This window comes from Canis lupus, chromosome 6 (assembly GCF_011100685.1).
Source record: "Canis lupus familiaris isolate Mischka breed German Shepherd chromosome 6, alternate assembly UU_Cfam_GSD_1.0, whole genome shotgun sequence".
Classification (NCBI taxonomy): Eukaryota; Metazoa; Chordata; class Mammalia; order Carnivora; family Canidae; genus Canis; species Canis lupus.
In genome coordinates, this window is record NC_049227.1 from 55,375,054 (window position 1) to 55,394,357 (window position 19,304).

General features: G+C 40.5%; 2 long non-coding RNA genes across 4 annotated transcripts in view; one reads left to right on the forward strand and one right to left on the reverse strand.

Annotated features, from left to right (window-relative positions):
- LOC119872265 overlaps positions 1-17,079 on the reverse strand; it is a 32,591-nt gene extending 15,512 nt beyond the window's left edge. Inside the window, exon 1 of one of the 2 annotated variants that reach the window (XR_005361203.1) lies at positions 17,003-17,079. This is a non-coding gene — a long non-coding RNA (uncharacterized LOC119872265). Of the gene's footprint in view, positions 1-7,913; positions 8,037-17,002 lie in introns of those variants that run through there. The other variant, XR_005361204.1, reaches the window with a different exon arrangement.
- LOC111096387 lies at positions 8,145-19,281 on the forward strand. Of its 2 annotated transcripts, none has more exons than XR_005361201.1 (5): positions 8,145-8,669; positions 9,229-9,278; positions 16,191-16,643; positions 17,444-18,046; positions 19,226-19,281. It is a non-coding gene; the product is annotated as an uncharacterized LOC111096387 (long non-coding RNA). The 2 variants fall into 2 exon arrangements; XR_005361202.1 differs by having other exon boundaries at positions 17,444-17,963; positions 19,226-19,275.
- The last annotated feature ends 23 nt before the right edge of the window (positions 19,282-19,304 follow it).

The window sequence follows — 19,304 nt, forward strand, 5'->3', positions numbered from 1 at the left end:
AAAAAAATAATAGGAGATTTTAATATCCAACTGACATCAATGGATAGATTATCCAGATAGAAAATCAATAAGGAAACATTAGCTATAAATGACATTTATTAGACCAGATGAACTTAACAGGTATATTCAGAACATTCTATCCAAAAGCAACAGAACACACATTCAAGTGTGCATAGATCATTTTCCAAAATAGATAATATATTAGGTCACATAAGATTTTAATAAATTTAACAGGATTGAAATCATATCAAGAATCTTTTCTGGGGCACCTGGGTGGCTTGGTCTGTTAAGTGCCTGCCTTCAGTTCAGGTCATGATCCTGGAGTCCTGGGATCAAGCCCCACGTTGGACTCCCCACTCAGCAGAGAACCTGTTTCTCCTGCTCCCTGTGCCTCTCCCTCTGCATGTGCTCACTCTCTCTCAAATAAATAAATAACATCTTTTTTTTTTTTTAAAGAATCTTTTCTGACCACATGGTATTAAACTAGAAATTAATCACATGAAGAAAACTGGAAAAATCACAAATATGTGAATTAAATAATGTGTTACTGAACAATCAATGGGTCAAAGATAAATTAAAAGAGAAGTAAAAAAACTACCTTGAGACAAATGAAAATGGGAATGTAACATACCAGAATTTATGGGATACAGCAAAACCTGTTCTAAGACAGTAGTTTTTTTTTTTAAAAAAAGATTTTATTTATTTATTCATGATAGACAGAGAGAGAGAGAGAGAGAGAGAGAGAGAGAGACAAAGGGAGAAGCAGGCTCCATGCAGGGAGCCTGACGTGGGACTCGATCCCGGGTCTCCAGGATCAGGCCCTGGGCTGAAGGCAGCGCTAAACCACTGAGCCACCCAGGCTGCCCTAAGACAGAAGTTCATAGCCATAAATGCCTCCCTCATGAAACAAGAAAAGTCTTAAGTAAACAACTTAACTTTACATCTCAGGAAACTATCAAAAGAAGAACAAACGAAACCCAAGGTTAATGGAAGGAGATAATGATTACAGCAGAAATAAATGAGAGACTGAAAAGATAATAGAAAAAAATCAATAAAATCAAGAGCTTGTTCTGTGAAAAGATAAACAAAATTGACAAAACTTTAGCTAGACTCACCAAGAAAAAAAAAGGGGATTCACATACATAAAATCAGAAAATAAAGAGGAGATGCTACTGTTGCTGATACCACAGAAATACAAAGAATTGGAAGAGACTACTATGAATAAGTGCATGTCAAAAAATTGGACAACTTAGAAGAAATGGATAAATTCCTAGAAACATATCACCTACCAAGACTGAATCATGATGAACTAGAAAATCTCAACTGACTGTCTACTAAGAGATTGAATCAGTAATAAAAAACCACCTAAGAAGCAGAAGTCCAGGACCAGATAGTTTTACTGGCAAATTCTACCAAACATTCAAAGAAGAATTAGTTCCAATTTTTCTCAAACTCTTCCAAAAAACAGAAGAGGAGGGAAATAATGTTCTAAACTCATTTTATGAGGCCACATTATCCTGATACCAAAACCAGACAACATGCCATAAGAAAAGAAAATTATAGACCAATATCCCCATTGCAAAAATCCTCAACAACATATCATCATCATCATCATCCATCATCATCATCATAAAGATCACATACTATAACTAAGTGGGATTTATTCCAAGGATGCAAGGATATTTTAACAAATTAGTTAATATGATACACCACATTAACAAAATAAAGGATAAAAATCATATGATCATTTCAATAGATGCAGAAAAAGCATTTGACAAAATTCAACATCCATTTATGATAAAAACTCTCAATAAAATTGGTATAGAGAAAACAAATCTCAATATGATAAAGGCCATGTATGACAAGCACACAACTAATGTGCTATCTAATGGTGATAAACTAAAAGCCTTTCCTCTAAGACAAGGATGATCACTTTTGCCATTTTTTATTCAACATAGTATTATAAGTCCTAGTCAGAGCAATTAGGTAATAGACTAGATAGATAGAGAGATAGATAGATAGATGAATCCAAATTAGAAATGAAGAATTGAAACTGTTACTATTTGCAGATGACATGATACCATATAGAGAATATCTTAGACTCCATCAAAAAACTGTTGGAACTAGAGTGCCTGGGTGGCTCAGTCAGATGAACATTGGACTCTTGATTTCAGTTCAGGTCATGACCTCAGGGTCACAGGATCAAGCCCTGTCTCAGGCTCCATGTGACACATGGTGACTGCTTACAATTCTCTCTTTCTGGGATCCCTGGGTGGCTCAGTGGTTGAGTGTCTGCCTTTCGCTCAGGGCGTGATCCCAGAGTGCCAGGATCAAGTCGCATATCAGGCTCCCTGCATGGAGCCTGCTTCTCTTCCCTCTGCCTATGTCTCTGTCTCTCTCTCTCTGTGCCTCTTGTGAATAAATAAATAAAATCTTTAAAAAAAAGTTCTCTCTCTCCCTCTCTCTCTCCCCCTACCCTGCCCCTTCTCACATGCACATTCTTTCTAAAACAAAACAAAACAAAAAAACCCTGTTAGAACTAATAAATGAATTTAGTAAAGTTACAGGATACAAAATCAATACAAAAATCTGCTGCATTTCTATACAGTAATAATTAACTATCAGAAATGAAGAAAACAATCCCATTTACAATTGCATCAAACATAATAAGATACCTAGGTATAAATTTAACCAAGGATATGAAAAAAGATATATTAAAAACTATAAAACATTAATGAAAGTAATTGAAGAAGACACAAATAAGTGGAAAGATAATCTGTGTTTATGCACTGAAAGAACCAGCATTGTTAAAACTTCCATACTACCCAAAGTAATCCACAGAGTCAATGCAATCCCTATTAAAATTCCAATGACATTTTTCCAAAAACAGAAGAAAGAATTGTAAAATTTGTCTAGAACCCCAAAAACATCCAAATCGAGAAAAAGAACAAAGCTAGAGGCATCAGGCTCCCTGATTTCAAACTATGTTGCAAAGCTATAGTACTTCAAACACTATGGTGTTGGCAGAAAACAGACAGAGGCCAAAGGAACAGATAAAGGGGCCCAGAAAATAAATCCGTGTCTCTTATGACAAAGGAGCCAAGAACAGACAACGAGGAAAAGACAGTAAAATATGTGGTCAACCATAAGGAAGAATTTAAACTTGATTATTGGCTTATGGGTATTTGATTGCTTTATTTCATTTGCATGTGAGCAAAGGGAAGTGGTAATTCAAGTACATTATAGCAGTGCTCATGGAGACACAAGTGTTCTAAAGCACCACAAAAATCACAGGCACTTGTACACTCATGTTTATAGCATCATTATTCATGATAGCTAAAACATGGAAGCAACCCAAATGTCCGCTGACGGATGAATGGAAAAGCCAAGTGTAGTGTACACATCCAATGGACTATTTTTCATCCTTAAAAAGGAAGAAAATTCTAACATGCTATAGCGTGGATGAACCTTGAGGACACGATGGTAAGTGAAATAAGCCAGACACAAAAGGAGAAGGTACTGTACGATTTTACTTATAAGAGGTACTAAGTGGATACTTACAGATCTAAGATACAGTGTTAGAGTATTTAACTACTCTGAGAAGTCAAAATCATAAAGATAGAACATAGAATGACAGTTGCCAGGGGGTCTGGGAAGGGGGAAATGGAGAGTTAGTGTTCAATGGGTGCAGAGTTTCAGTTTTGCAAGTTAAAAATAGTTCTTGGAATGGATGGTGGTGATAGTAGCACAACAATATGAATGTATTGATTGATTGATTGATTGATTGATTGATTGATTTTACTCATGAGAGACACAGAGAGAGAGGCAGAGACACAGGCAGAGGAAGAAGCAGGCTCCATGCAGGGAGCCCGATGTGGGACTCGATCCCGGGTCTCCAGGATCACGCTCTGGGCCGAAGTCGGTGCTAGACCGCGGAGCCACCCGGGCTGCCCTGGATGTATTTAATGTCACTGAACTGTGTGCTTAAAAAATGCTTAACACAGGGATGCCTGGGTGATTCAGTAAGTTAAGCGTGCAACTGTTGATCTTGGCTCAGGTCATGATCTCAGGGTGGTGAGATAGGGACCCACACCCGGCTCCACACTGGGTGGGGAGCCTGCTTGAAATTCTCTCTCCCTCTCTCCTTCACATCCTCCTCCTTTCTAAAAAAAATGCTTAAGATAGTAAATTTTATACTATATGTATTTTACCACAATTTTTTAAAATAGGAAAAATAAAAATAATGACCACAAATAGCTCATCTGGTTTAGTGTTTGTTTCTGTGAGGGAGGTCTGTAAAGTGCTTTGCAGTCATTTATTAGCTTTGGGATGTTTTGTCAAATCAAACTACATTCTTTAGATAAGGAGTTTGGTTTGCTTTGATATTTAATGACCTTCCTTTTACCTAAGGCACAGAATTTCCAGATGTGTAACACCCCCCTGACACCTAGCAGGAACTCACAGCCTGGCATATAATGAGTACTCCATAAACATTTTTCAAGTAAGTAAATAACAGCAAAGGCTAACATCTATTTTGAACATTTATCCAGAAGCAGGTTTACCTTGAAGCTGAGGAAGCTTAAGTTTTAAGATCTCACTTTAAAAAGACCTGGGGAGGGGCCTTAGGAACTTAGGAACTTAGGAACAGTTCACATAGTCACTTATTCACATAAAACTTACGTAAGATTTGTATTCTTTTTATTAAAGAGAGTCCCCAAAGTTGTATAATCTTCAGATCCCACAAAACCTGGATGGACTGCTGGACTTACTACTGCCTTTGTAATGACTTGCTAATTCCTTTCTATGGTTACCTAGTAGTCCTCATGACAACCCTGGGTTCTCTCCACTTCTCAGATGAGGAAATCATAGAGCTTGACCATGGTTACTCCACAGGGCAGTGATCCACAGGGATTTGTGCCCTGGCATTGGGTGCTAACACTACAACTCCACTGAGCACCAGGGGAGGCCAAACCTGACTCCAGTCCACGTTAAATTGGGTGTGTGCTTGATAAATACTATAATTTCACTCTATGTAACTATAATAACGACAGTGATGGCTGGTCTTTTAAAATAACCTGTGATTTGGGGAGAACACTCCTTACACAGGCTTTTCCTGCCCCATCTCCATTTAATATTCTTGTTTAGTAGATGGAAGGAAATTTAGGGAAGAGGGGGGGAATGAAAAGAGTGAGGCCAAAGAGAGGAACAAAAGGAACAGAGATATAATGGTGCATTAACAAAAATTCTCCACACTGGCTCCCCAGCATCATCCCTTTCCTTGTGGGGGATGTGCAAGCATGCTTTGTCTCTTAGGATGTTCCATTTCGGTTTTATCTAGCATTCATATCTACCCTGTCCCCCTAGGACTTCTACTCTGGAGGTCCTATTTCTAGTCTAAAAGTTCCATAAGTCAGAGGGCAGAAAGGAATCCTTCCTGTAAACATCCTCTGGGCCACTCCCGGAAAAGGTAAGCAGCAACCACTGCTTCCTGTCTTTATTCTGATTCTTGGAGCAAATAATATAATTTTTTATTTCTCTAAGATTTCTTGAGGCCAATGGGAGAACAGAAATGACATGTCAGAGGATTAAAAATAGCCTTCTATTGAGGATACCACTCTGTTCAGATTCAGTGTCTGGCCTAGGAACCTCATTGGTATTCCTGGCTTCCATCAAGATGCTTGGCCTAGCACTGTGCCTGGCACTTGGGAAGTTGCCAGCTGACTCCCACCCCTCAGAGAGCTGCTGCCATCAACCTAAATGCAACACCCACATACCCAGATTTCCGTCCCCCACCAGTAATCTAACAAATTCTTCCTATAGTTCATCTCATATCTTACTGCTGATAAGGACGGTTTGTCAATGGAGCCCTGATCTAGCCCAGGAGATCTGGGTCCTAACGACAGCTGTTCAGTGAGTGTTAACCACTTATGTGATATTGGGCAAATTCTTTCATCTTGCTGGGCCTCAGTGTCCTCATCTGTCTCATGAGTGATTTGGACTCGGGTTTCCTTCCTAGGGTGATCAACTCACCCCGTGTCTTGGGAAATCCCCCCTATCCCAGGCAAACTGGGACAGGACAAGCTCATCACCCTGCCTTCAGCAAGTAAGCATTTCTGACATCAGAAATGTGCTAGATTTTAAAATGTGTTAGATTAAATGGAATAAGGCTGTTTATCTCTACCCCACTGCCCAGGAAATATCAAAAGGGAATTCAGCAGCTGACTCAGGCCGGGACAAAATTCCAAACGTGTAATTTTTAACAGGCCTTTTGGGAAAAGGTTGATTTCAGATCCTGTTAAGAAGTCATCCCTTACAAATGTTCTGGTTAGGGAGGTTTGAATGTTAACGATTAGACAAGAGCTGTTAAAATCTCAGCTGAACAGCTTAAACTATTTCCTACTTTTAACAAATAGCTTGGATTGTCATGGAACCACCGTAAAACAGTAGGATTTTCCCCCCTAAAGTACGTACTTCTAGGCTATGGGGGAAAAAGCAAAACAAAAACCAGAAACAACAAACAAACAAAACTAAGCGAAGGTCGGCTCCTTGTCTGATCTGCAGCTAAAAAGCAAGTTAAGTCTGGAATATGTTTAAACTTCCCTCTCTTACATAGGAATGTGCTGATGTGCCTGCCCAAAACCCCAAATGAGCCCCCTTTACTGGGGGGGATGATTCAGCCAGATTCCAACTATCATCAGCAAACAGGCCTGGCTGGTGTGAGTGAAGTCAATAAAGTTTCTAGGACTGTTGACTTCTAGGAGAGAAATGGAGTCCTGGCTGATTTGAGCAAAAGAGGCATTTCAGCTCAATCTGTCAGTTGCCCATTTTTATACTATTTGAGGATTCCATCCTGTGTCCATGGGCCATTACAGTACGTTATTGATTGGACTGGGTCTTGACAAAGGACCTAAAAGGCATCGTGGACCTACACATACAACCTTCTCCCCGGAAGTACAGAGAACTAGAACGAGGAGTGCCTGACCAGCTCAGTGGGTAGAGCACATAACTTTTGATCTTGAGGTTGTAAGTGTGAGCCCCATGTTGAGTGTAGAGATTACATAAAAAATAAAATCTTTTTTTTTAAATAAAATCTTAAAAAAGAAAGAAATGAAAAGACAATTCCTTGTATCAGTTATTATTCCCTATAGACAATGGTTTAGTGACCCTTTTTATGCTGTATCTGTCTGATAGAATCTGTCTGTCATGATAGAGCCTATGATCCTATGGATCAGATTATATTCTACAAAACCTTTCCACACATAGAGCATTCAAACTTCATACATTAAGATAATGTATGTAGGGTACAACATCATTATCCCCATCTTAAACTGCAGAAGTGGAAGCTCAGAGAAGTTAGGCGTCTTGCACACAGACACAAAACTGGTAAGTGGCAGAGCTGGGCTCAATCCTGTCTTCCTCATCAAAATCAGGATTCTCATTAAAATGCAAAGCAAAGTGCATTTTGCTTATTAAAATATTCCTTCTAGCATTTTTGCTAATCTTTCTCAAACTATTGATATCATCTTAAGATAATGATTAACAGGAGTTTAGAGTGTTAAAAGAGAAGAAGGTCAGAAATGGGGGGTACCACCCACATTTAAAGGAGCCGCAAGAGAAGAGAAGGGTCAGAGAAGGGACATCAGACCCAACCAGCTCAAGGCTGCCTCCTAAGCCAGGGAGGAAAAAGGAAACTTCATCTGTAAGGATGATAGTTGACAACGATCCCTTGTTGGTCTGGTGTTCAGGGAGCAAGAGCAAGGGCTTTGCCTGGGGTGGGGGTAGGGAAGAGATCCAGGGCACAGGTGAAGGCTGGCCTTGGAGAGGAACATGGACAGTTGCAGACAGGGTCTTGCAACAGGAGGGCAGCAGAATAAAAGGATGCAGATACAGATATCTGACACACTTAGTGATACCTCTGCAGAAGCTCTCTTGTGCTTTTATTTTCTCAGCAAGCAGGTAGTTTGGAGGAGAGAGGAGAACCAGTGAAATCCTCTTTTTAGGAGACAGGGAGAGTAAGTCACCTGAGGAAACTGGCTGGGATCTCCAGGCAGCACTAAGGGTTTGAGGTCACTTAAGATTTGATGTCATTGTTGGGTCATAGAGATTAAACCACCAAACCCCAGGCCTCCCTTTATCCCCACCCTTTAAGTGTGCTTTGCTTTAAAACACATAGCACTTATTCTTTTAATTCATCCACAAACACATGTGTCACAGTTAACCTGGTCCTAGGTGCATAGGTACAGTGAGGCACATTCTCTCCAGGGTCAGGCTTGGAGGTAGGTAGGGAGGACAGAGAGCAGGAAGGAAAGGTTGGCTCCACTGGGGCCTTCAGCCCTCATCCTCCACGAAAGAGAGAAATGGATGTTCTTTGAGGGCAGCAAGCTCCCTTCAGCATGCAGGGAAGAATCAGCTGGACAACATGACTTTGAGTTGAGAACTAAGTGAACTTTGATACACTGAACCCCAGAATTAGACACTACTACTTAGGCCTACTCGCTCAGGTCCAAGCTTCAGTGGACCATCCCAGACACCCCCAAGGAGCTTCACCAGAAACTTAACAGCATGGAGGAGGAAGGGAAGAAAAGAAGAGACCTGCTGTAGGCAGTTCACCGCCAAGAAGAGAAAGGCAAGAGGGTGTTCCTATCTGGTGCACTAAAGTCACCAATCAGGTATATCATTTTATCTGGGGGAGGAACGAGGGCAAGTGAGAGAGAAGGAGGCCAGGAATGTGACACTAATGTATGTCCCTCACATGGAAGAAAACAGCAGGGATGGGGAAGGAAGTTCTCCTCATGATAGTCATAAGTTGAAAGAAAGGTCTTGGATCATGAGGTGCCACCCAGCCTCTTGAATCCCACTTTAACCCTGAAGTCAGCAGAAGATGGGTAAAAAGGAGTGAGAAATTTGAGGGTATAAACAGGAAATTGATTTACCATGTTAGCCTATGTAATCTGAGCCAGTCAACAGGAAAGTGAGATCGTGAAAAGGAGGTAGTAGGACCCAGCAACTGGAGGCCCAGGGCGATGGAGGAATAGTTGGCTTTGAAGTTTCAAAGGTGGCACAGCCTTTCACATATTTGAAAATCCCCATTCTGATCCTCTTGAGTATTTTTGCTGGAATTAAACATACCCAGTTTCTTCACGGGTATGTTTGAAGAATGTTTCATGTATATTTTTTAAAAGTCTAGTTGCTTTCTACTGAACATGCTCCATCTTCTTCCTTTGAAAGGGTGGCACCTGGAAACAACCCAAAACAAAGACTCCATCCTACTGAAGTAGGTAGGGATCTCTTCTGCCCTGGTCATAGACACCCTCTCTCACTGATACTGGAAGCCATGGGTCTCGTTCCTCTCCGCTAACTCACCTTGAGCTCTCTGGCTACAACCCCTGTGTCTTCCTTGTTCAAGTACTGCTGCCAGGCAAGGCCTCTGCAGCCCCATACCTGAGGAGTTGGGGTTTTTTGGACCTCATGTGTATATTTGCCCATATTAGATAGCAAAGTTTAGAGGAAAGATTTCTTTGTGGATCATTTCAACTCTTATTAAAAATCATACTTGGGGCACGTGGATGGTTCAGTGGTTGAGCATCAGTCATGATCCCAGGGGAGGAGGGGAGGATTGAGTCCCGCATTGGGCTGCCGGAGAGAAGCCTGCTTCTCCCTCTGCCTATGTCTCTGCCTCTCTCTCTGTGTCTCTCATGAATAAATAAAACTTTTAAAAATAAATAAATAAGAATAAAATTCTTTTTATTATTATTTTTTTTATTAGAGTTCAATTTGCCAACATATAGCATAACACCCAGTGCGGATCATCCCATCAAGTGCCCCCCTCAGTGCCCGTCACCCAGTCACCCCAACCCCCTGCCCACCTCCTTAAGAATAAAATTCGTAATGACATTTTTATCCATTCTAGATCAATTACTATTAGTCCCGGAAGTTTCTGGTGGTGAGGGGGAATGTATAACTTATTTACATCTATGTATTCAGTAATCATTTACATTTATTGAGAACTTTCCACAAGGTCAGGACTAGAATACAGCAGTAGTAGACAAATCAGGCCCGGCCACTGCTTTCACAGAATGTGCGGGGTAGGATCCCGGAAAGGACCTTTTGGTTTGTATTTTGGCATAAGGAAGATCTTAACTTACCCAGAGACCTGAATTTATTCACTGGAGTTTCTTCTTCTCTCCTCGAGTTATGACGGAGGACTTGACTCTTACCTTTGAAAGCCAGTCTCTGTACTGGTACTGCCGTACTCACCTCCTCTTACCTATTTTCTCTCCTGCATCACCTCTCTCTTTCCCAGATGATTCCCTTCAGCTCATGCATCTGCTCACCTTCAAAAACTTTTCCTTGATCCGCATTTCCCTCTCCAGCTACCGCTGTGGTCCTTTGTATTCCTTCACAACAAAACTTCTTGGAAAAAAAAAAATCCCCCATGCATGGTGTATCTGAGGCTGGAAAAAGCTGGATGTATTTGGAACAGCTGTGAGTGTTGTGGCAGAGAGCTGATAAGCTAGAAAGAGCACTTTCCAGAGGGGGTAGGCCCAGAGATCAAAGCCCTCTGCAAATATTCTGATAGAAGGCAGCTGTGTCAGAGCAAAGCCCGCACTGATTTCTCCTCCGAGAACTCTTGCTAAGTCCTGATTCTACCATTCTTTTTTTTTTTTTTTTTTAAGATTTTATTTATTTGAGAGAGAGAGAAGGAAGGAGAGAGCGTTTGAGAGCATTGAGAGGAAGAAGCAGGTTGCCCATCCAGCAGGAAGCCCGATGCAGGGCTCAATCCGAGGACCCTGGGATCATGACCCGAGCCAATGCCAGTCACTTAACCAAGTGAGCCCCCCAGGTACCCCCTGGTTCTACCGTTCTTTAGCTGATGTGACCCTGGTCTTTGAGCCTCAGTGTTCCTCATCTATCAAGTGAAAGTAGAGATATCTCCCCCATCAGTTTTTTGTGGGCAATGAGAGAGAATGCCTGAAAGTGTGAAACAAATATCCATCAGTGTTTCTGTATGGAAATATTCCTTCATTTCATTTAAAAGGAAGGAGCTCACCCCTAGTCTGCATCTGGGCTCCTTTGAAATCAAAGTCTGAGCCAAAGACTTACGTGCATGGCCCCCATGTTATATATCTGGGAATGTGATCCTGGGGAGTGAGACTAGAGAGAAGGAAGGATGAAGGCCTGTTCAAGGGTATGATACTAAGTTGGTCGGGACAGTAGGGGCTGCAGGTGACTGCGGCTCAATCCCATGTGACCTTCTGAGGAGCCCTATGACAAGAATTTCAGAACTGTCCCCTCAGGGCACTTCAAGGGGGAGAGTTTTAGATTCCCATCTCTATTCAAGGGTGGCCCGCTGGGCATTGACTGGGCTGCACCCACATGAGCGCAAAGTGGAAGGCCATGTCACATACCTTTGAAATTTACTCAGATTGGGTTCCTGAAGCAGTGGCTGGAGTCAAAGATGGGGTCAGGAGGATTTGAAATGGTGCACAAGATATGACCCCATCTGACAGAAAAGGGAACAAAGAAGATGGTGACATGACTTGACTTTCATATTATAGCCATAAACCACCTCTTTGTAGAAAAAGAGGGTGGACTTTAGACTTTAGTTTTCTATTTTTTTTTTCCAGACACTATATGTTTCTGTAGAATTAACAAATACAATGCCCAGGGGTGGCTCAGTGGTTGAGCATCTGCCTTTGGCTCAGGTCGTGATCCCAGGGTCCTGGGATTAAGCTGGCCTTGGGATCCCTGCTCAGTGGAAAACTGCTTCTCCCTCTCCCTCTCGCCCCTCTTCCTCCCTCCTGCTCCTGCTTTCCTGTGCCTGTGCGCATGCGCATGCTATTTCTCTCTCTCTCTCTCTCTCTCTCTCTCTCTCTTTCTCTTTCTCTCTCTCTCTCTCTCAAATAAATAAATAAAATCTTGAAAAAAAAAAAAAAGGAAAGAGGTATGCCTGGATGTCTTAGCGGTTGAGCATCTGCCTTCGGCTCAGGGTGAGTGGACTTTGTCTGGGGATGGAGCCCCACAACTGGCTCCTTGTGAGGAGCCTGCTTCTCACTCTGCCTATGCCTCTGCCTCTTTGTCTTAATAAATAAATAAATAAATAAATAAATAAATAAATAAATAAATAAATAAAATCTTTAAAACAAGAAATTTAAATTTTTTTTAGATTTTAAAAATTAAAAAAATTTAAAAACAAAGAAAAATGGATCTTTAAAAAATAAAAAATAAAATTACACTCCTAAATTCAGGAGTATTTTTCAAAATGATTTTAAGACAATTAAATGCACATATACAAGATTCCATGGCAGCAAGAATTAATGAATCTGATCAGTAGTCAAGAGACCCTTGGTCATTTATTATGCACTCAATGGTTATTTATTAAACACTAAATGTATTCCCAGGCCTGTGTTAAGTGCTGGGTGGGTATAGAGTAGGGAGCAGCACAGAAGGTTACTGTCCTCCTGAGAATGGTGGATCATTTAGAGAGGGAGTAGAGAGTAAGGAGGGACCAGCCTCAAAGGATGCTAACATTTCGGAGTCAGGTGGCTCACAAATGAGAAGCCACCAAGGGAGACTGAGAAGGATTAAGCAGGGAGGCAGAAGGAAAACCAGGAGAGAGAGCATTCTCATAGAAGGCAAGAGAAGACAGTGTAGGAGGAAGGAAGAAGTAGCCTCCCCTTAGTGTAGAATATTGCTGAGTCATCAAATGGGGCATGGGCCTGTGAACTGCACACTCCCTCCCCATGGAGGCTATTGGTGACCATACAAGAGCTGGAGTTGAAGACTGGACAGAAACAGAGAGAGTGTGTGTTAAGTGGTTGGGAAGTTACACACTTTGCACAAGGGAATTCTCTCATAGACCCACTCTCACAAACCTGAGTCAAAAAGACAGCAGTTGGATGGATGTGTGAAGCTCATGGAGAATTTTCAGAGATGGAAGATACTAGAGCCTGTTTAGAAGCTAATGAAAAGAATTCATGAGAGCAAAATTGCTTAAATTGTTTTTTAAAAAAAAATGCAATTCCCAGAAAGAACTATATTTTACACTGTGATTCAGCATGTGCTCTACACACATATAATTGAAACAAATGTTTCAGAAAGCAATAGTTTAGTGCAACAATATTTGCCTTTGCTATGTGCAATGGGCTCTGATTATTTCTATTTATTTATTTGAGAGAGAGAGAGATGGAGCATGTGCAAGTGAGCGGGGGTAGGAGTGGAGTGAGAGGGAGAATCCTCAAGCAGATTCCCCACTGAGCTTGGAGCCTGATCCCAGGACCCTAACATCATGACCTGAGCCAAAATCAAGAGCCTGACTGTTAACTGACTGAGCCACTTAGATACTTAGATACCCTTTTAATTTTTAATTCAATTATGGAGGTATACTAGAATATATGTTCAATGTAATAAATTCAAACAAAGCAGATGTAGGTATAGTAAAAACTGAAATATCTGCCATCTTTCTAAATTGAATTTCCCAACTTACAGGACTACTGGGAATTACATTTTGATGTGGATCCTTTGAAATTGTTTTCTATGCATTATATATGTAAAATTGTAATACAAATACACACACATACACATAGTTGTTTGTTTTTGATATATTTTGTAAATATGAGGTACATATTCTAGTGTCCTGATATGTGATTTTCTTCCACTCTCTCTGTTGGAAGGTATTTTTATGTCAATACATTATTATCCACGTCGTTTTGGGGGGAAGATTTGTAGGTTTCATATTGCATGAACGTACTGTGATTTATTTAAAGTATTCCTCTGCTATAGGACAGTGAGATCATCTTGACTTTCTTATTGTCTCAAAGACTATTGCAATGAACATCTTTGTACATATGTGAATATTTTTAAGGAAGGGAATCTTAGGAATGGATCGGAACATTTTCGTAGATATTGCCAGATTGACTTTCTTAAAGGCTAACTCATTGGGTATACCAGTGACAGTTTGTCAAAAATTTTGTTGTTTATTTCTTGGTTCTAAGTCTTGCTTTGTGAGGCCTTTCCTACCATGAAAATTATAAACATTCTCCATATTACTGCTTAGTACTTCTATAATTTTGTTTTGTATTTAACACACCACTTTTTAAATCTCCATTTTTTTTAATTGGTGAGAAGTGGAGATAAAACTTTATCTTTTCCAAATGGATAGCCAGTTTTTCCAACAACATTTGCTAACCATCCTATCCTTTCCCTGTATTTTGAAATGCTACCTTTATCTTATCTTATATTCTTATATGTGGCCTCTGGCCTGTGCCATTGGTGCATTATCTATTTCAGTGAGTCCACATTATTCAATTATGGAAGATTTATAGTTTGTTTGATAGCTGGGAGGGCCATATTGCCTCTGTCATTTTTGTTTTTCTCATTTTCTTGGTTAGCCTTCCGTATTTACTTTTTGGACAAACCACTTCATGTTCCATGATAAAAGTCTTTCATGGTTTTGGTCATGATTTGCTTGTATTTTCCATAATGAAATCTTTTTTTTCTATATGATTTTATTTATTTATTCATGAGAGACACAGAGAAAGAGGCAGAGACACAGGCAGAGGGAGAAACAGGCTCCCTGTGGGGAGCCCGAGGTAGGACTTAATCCCAGGACCCCAGGATCATGCCCTGAGCCACCCAGGCGTCCCATATTTTCTGTAGCAAAATCTTATCCAAAGCATTTGGATTAATTCACAATAAGGCATGGAGGAGAAGAGCAGATGTTTGAAGAGAGCGAAGTGTGAAATAACTGTTATGGATGGCAGTTAGATCGTCCTGCAGATAAGGAAGCAGCCCAGAATTTACAACAGCACCTATGTCCAGTGTGGCTGATACTTTCCATCACTGCTCAGCTGCTTAGGAGGAAGCAGAAGAACCATTTAGTTGGACTCATGTTGGGGTTGGGTGTGACCAAGATAATCCTAACAGAGGGAGGGAGGGACAGAAGAAATTAAGATATTTTGATTTCTTTGTCTTGCATTCAGTAAAGATGGAATAGAAATACCTGTTTCCCATTCACCAAATAGAGGTGCAACTTTCTTGTTTTGTTCCTAAACATCTTTAAAAAAAAAAAAAAGGGGGATTCCAGTACAGTTAACATACAGTGTAACATTAGTTTCAAGTGTACTGTGGGGTGACTCAACACTTCCATACATCACCCGGTGCTCACCACAAGTGGACTCCTTAATCTCCATCACCTATTTTCCCCTCCCCCACCCACCTGCTCTCAGATAACCATCAGATTGTTCCAGAGTTAAGAGTCTGTTTCTTGGTTTGTCTCTCTCTTTTTCTTCTTCTTCTTCTTTTTTTTTTTCATTTACTCCCTTGTTTCATTTCTTTAAACAACTTAATAAAACAAAAATGTTAACTTGTGAGCAAGAAGTTTAAATTACATGCTCTTGGCATTGTATAAATAATTTACCTTATACATATTGTCATGTTATACTGAGATACTTGTCTTGTGTTGACAAGAGAGCAGTTTGGTGTAAACTCCTGTTTTTTTTTTTTTTTTTTTTTAAGATTTTATTTATTTATTCATGAGAGACACAGAGAGAGAGAGAGGCAGAGACACAAGGAAGAGGGAGAAGCAGGCTCCATGCAGGGAGCCCCACGTGGGATTCGATCCCGGGACTCCAAGATCACGCCCTGGGCTGAAGGTGGCGCTAAACCACTGAGCCACCCGGGCTGCCCTAAACTATTTTTTGAGTGTGTATATTTCCCTAACATTTTCTTCGGTAGTAAGCATTCTCAAATGTGCTCCCAGGGGGGATCTAGAAATGTTGGTGCATATCCATTTGGCTGTTTAGGGATTTGTTAGAGTGTGGGAAAATTCTGAGGCATTTTCAGGTTATGACATCTGAATATTTCTTTGCAGGTCCAAAGAACAGTTTATTTTTAAAACTGTAAAGATACTATAGTCTTGGTCCTCATCGAGGGGAGAAATTGCTGCTATTTTGAAGAAATATCATTCAAAATAAAATCCTGAGTTTAAAGTTGAAGATCTAAGATCTAGATGAAATGTAAACGTCTACTAATGTTTCAGATTGTGGTTTATTATATTTTCCTTTACTCAGACAAGCAAAGTTTAAGAACTATTAAAGGAGGCTTTCATCAGGGATATGATGATGGGTTTGATGGATATGACTGATATTCATAAAATCATATTTTTCCATTTTCTCTCCCCACAAACCCAGGTGATTCTCAGCTCCACCTTGGGGATATAACTCAGCCTCTCTTCTGGGGCTTCCCAGATTTGTGGGATGCTCCCCATACCCATCCCGACTGCCTCAGAGGTGGGGAAAGACCCAAAGTAGCTGTATCAATCCCAATGACACCCAGCAATCAACTACTGCAAAGCAGCAATCATGTCCTGTGGGATGGTTTGGAGGTGGCCTCATCCAAAGGCATCTTGGCTTTTGTTTCATAGTTGCCATCAGCTTTCAGAACCTTCTCCATATCTGCTGCAGTCATGACAAACTGAACTCACGTAATTTGAAAGACGTTGTTGTTCCTGTGTAGACTCACTGAACCAAAATGTGGCCAAATTAGGTGACCACAGTTTTCAAGAGTTGCCTGCAGCCTCATGTTCAACTACTCTGCTCATGTATTTTGTATGATCAACCACAACTTATTCCCTGAACTTTGAGGTAAGAGAGGAAAAATAAACATGAAACATCAATGTATTCTTGGCACATACCATCAATTAGAAAATTCACATTTCAGATTCTGACTCCCCTTGACACTTCTTCTCCCATTACCTCCATCCAATCATAAATCTAGTCAATTTTGCCTAAAAATATATCTTTTATATCTATCACCTCTTATCCACTGGCACTGCCAAGTTCTTGGTTTAAAGTCTTTATCACCTCTCAGTATTATAAAAGCTTGTTAACTGGCATTGCTCATCTTCTGAAAATGTACTCAATGGTAATTTTCTATTTAACAACTTTCTGTGGATTATCTGCTTAAATGGTTGGTTTGAATTCTTTCAAGTTCTGGTCCTTACCTGTGTTGCCGGACTCATCTGTCAGTCTCCCATTGGTGCTCTGTGCCCCTACCAAAGAGAACTACCTGAACTTTCAGTGCTGATCCCTTTGCCCAGGGATGGTGTTCAAAATAGTTAAATAATGGGAACCTGGCCAACCAGGACAAACCTCATAACCACTAAAAACTACTGCACTGGGGATTTCTGCTGAATATCAGCTCTGGCACTGTTTCTAGCACCTTGACCTTGAGTCTCTTCCTGGGGAGCTTCTGCAGATCTTTTCCAAAGTTCACAGAGGACTACCATTTTCAAAGGGGCTGGGGGGTAAGAACAGTGTCATTTAGAAAGGTTTATGAGCTTGAAGATACTATGATAACATTTCCAGTACCTATGTGGAGACTGTAGTATTTTCACAGTAGACACTATTTGCAGAACCTGAAATGACTTTTTATATTTTTTTAGGATGTGCTCAAAACAAAACAAACAACACTGCTTTGTCTCTGGTTGCTTTGTAAATGGTTTTGCCTGCTTCTGCTTCTCAGAATTTAATCAGCAAGAGACATCTACCTCTCACACAGACCTACCAGCAGATCACCTTTTTGACCAGACTCAATCTTTTTATTTCCAAGCTGACTAGGAACCATTATGTTCTGAATTGGCCTAAAAGTACAGGGAAAAGTTCCTGTACCTTCTCTACCAAGAAAGGGAATAATACATGCTTTTCCTTAGTCCAGATCATGGTTGTGTGAATTAGTCATCATTAATCATATTTCCTGCATCAGCATCATTAAGAAATTGCTATTAAAGTTGCCACGCAATACAAGACACTAAGCTGGCATCGAAGAAAATGTAAAGAACCAACACAATCCCTGCTTTCCATGAGCATATAGCCTGCTGGAGATAAGACATGATCAACTGAAATAAGAACTTCTATGAAATCACTACATTATGTATCGCTATCAAACAGTAAATACGAAGGCGGGTAAGGGGAAGAAGTGCCAATGTCTTTCTTTCAGTTAAATGAGGCTTTCTGGAGGTGTTGGGTCTTGACATGAGCATTGAAAGGTGGGTTGAGTCTCAACATCGTCCCAGCAGAACCAGGATATGCTATGGATATAGCTAGCCCAGGCCAGGGTGAAGCAGAGCGTTGACCTTGAGGTGAAGCTAGAAAAATAACTGGGGTCAGATTGCAAGGACAATTGAGCCCAAAGGAGGCATTTGGGTTTTAGACTAGGGGTAGATCCCTTAAGTTTTTGTTAAGCAGGAGCTTTACATGATCAAAGCAGCATTTTAAAATATTAATCAGGCAATAGTAGCAAGCAAGCAGTGTGTTGGGGAGAAATGGAAAGCAGTAGGGCTCAGGGATCACGTACTAGGTTTGAGTCTGGCTCTGCCACTTTCTAGCTGGGTAGCCTTGAACCAGTTGCTCAACTTCTAAGTCTCCATTTAGTGGATAAAAGTAGAGATAGTAATGCCTCATTCTGGGGCACCTGGGTGGCTCAGTCAGTTGGACACTCAGCTCAGGTCATGATCCCGGGGCTCAATTGGGCTCCCTGTTTGGTGGAGAGTCTGCTTCTACCTCTTCCTCTGCCTGTGCTCTGTCTCTCTCACTTGCTCATTCTCTCTCTCAAATAAATAAATTAAATTAAAAATAATACCTCATTCTAAGGGTTATTATGGAGTTAATATTTCACATCTATGCCTGTTGTCTCATTTAATCCTTGCATCACCATTTCATTTTGTTCTGGTGAAATATACACACCTAAAATTGACTATTTTAGTTCTTTTAAAGATTCAGTAGTGTTAAGAACATTCACACTGTTGGGCAATCACTAGCACTATCCATCTCCAGAATTTTTTTTATCTTCCCAAGGTAAAAGTCCATACTCATTAAAAAGTAACTCCCTGTACCCAGGCCCAGCCCTTTGTATTCCACTTTCTGTCTCTATGTATTCAACTACTCTAGATACTTCATATAACTGGACTCATTTAGTATTTGTCCTTTTGTGCAGGCTTATTTCTCTTAGCATAATGTCTTCAAAGTTCACCTATGTTGTAGCATGTGTCAGAATTTCCTTCACTTTCAAGGCTGGATAATATTCTATTGAATGTCTTATATCACTGTTTCATCATGAGAAAATTGGACTTAAAGAGGTTAATCTGCCCCCAAAAAAACATCACTAATAAGAGGAAAAGGTAGGATTTATTTTTTAAATTTTTAAAAAGATTTTATTTATTCATCAGACACACACAGAAAGACAGAGACATAGAGGGAGAAGCAGGTTCCATGTCTCTGCCTGATGTGGGACTCAAACCCAGGACC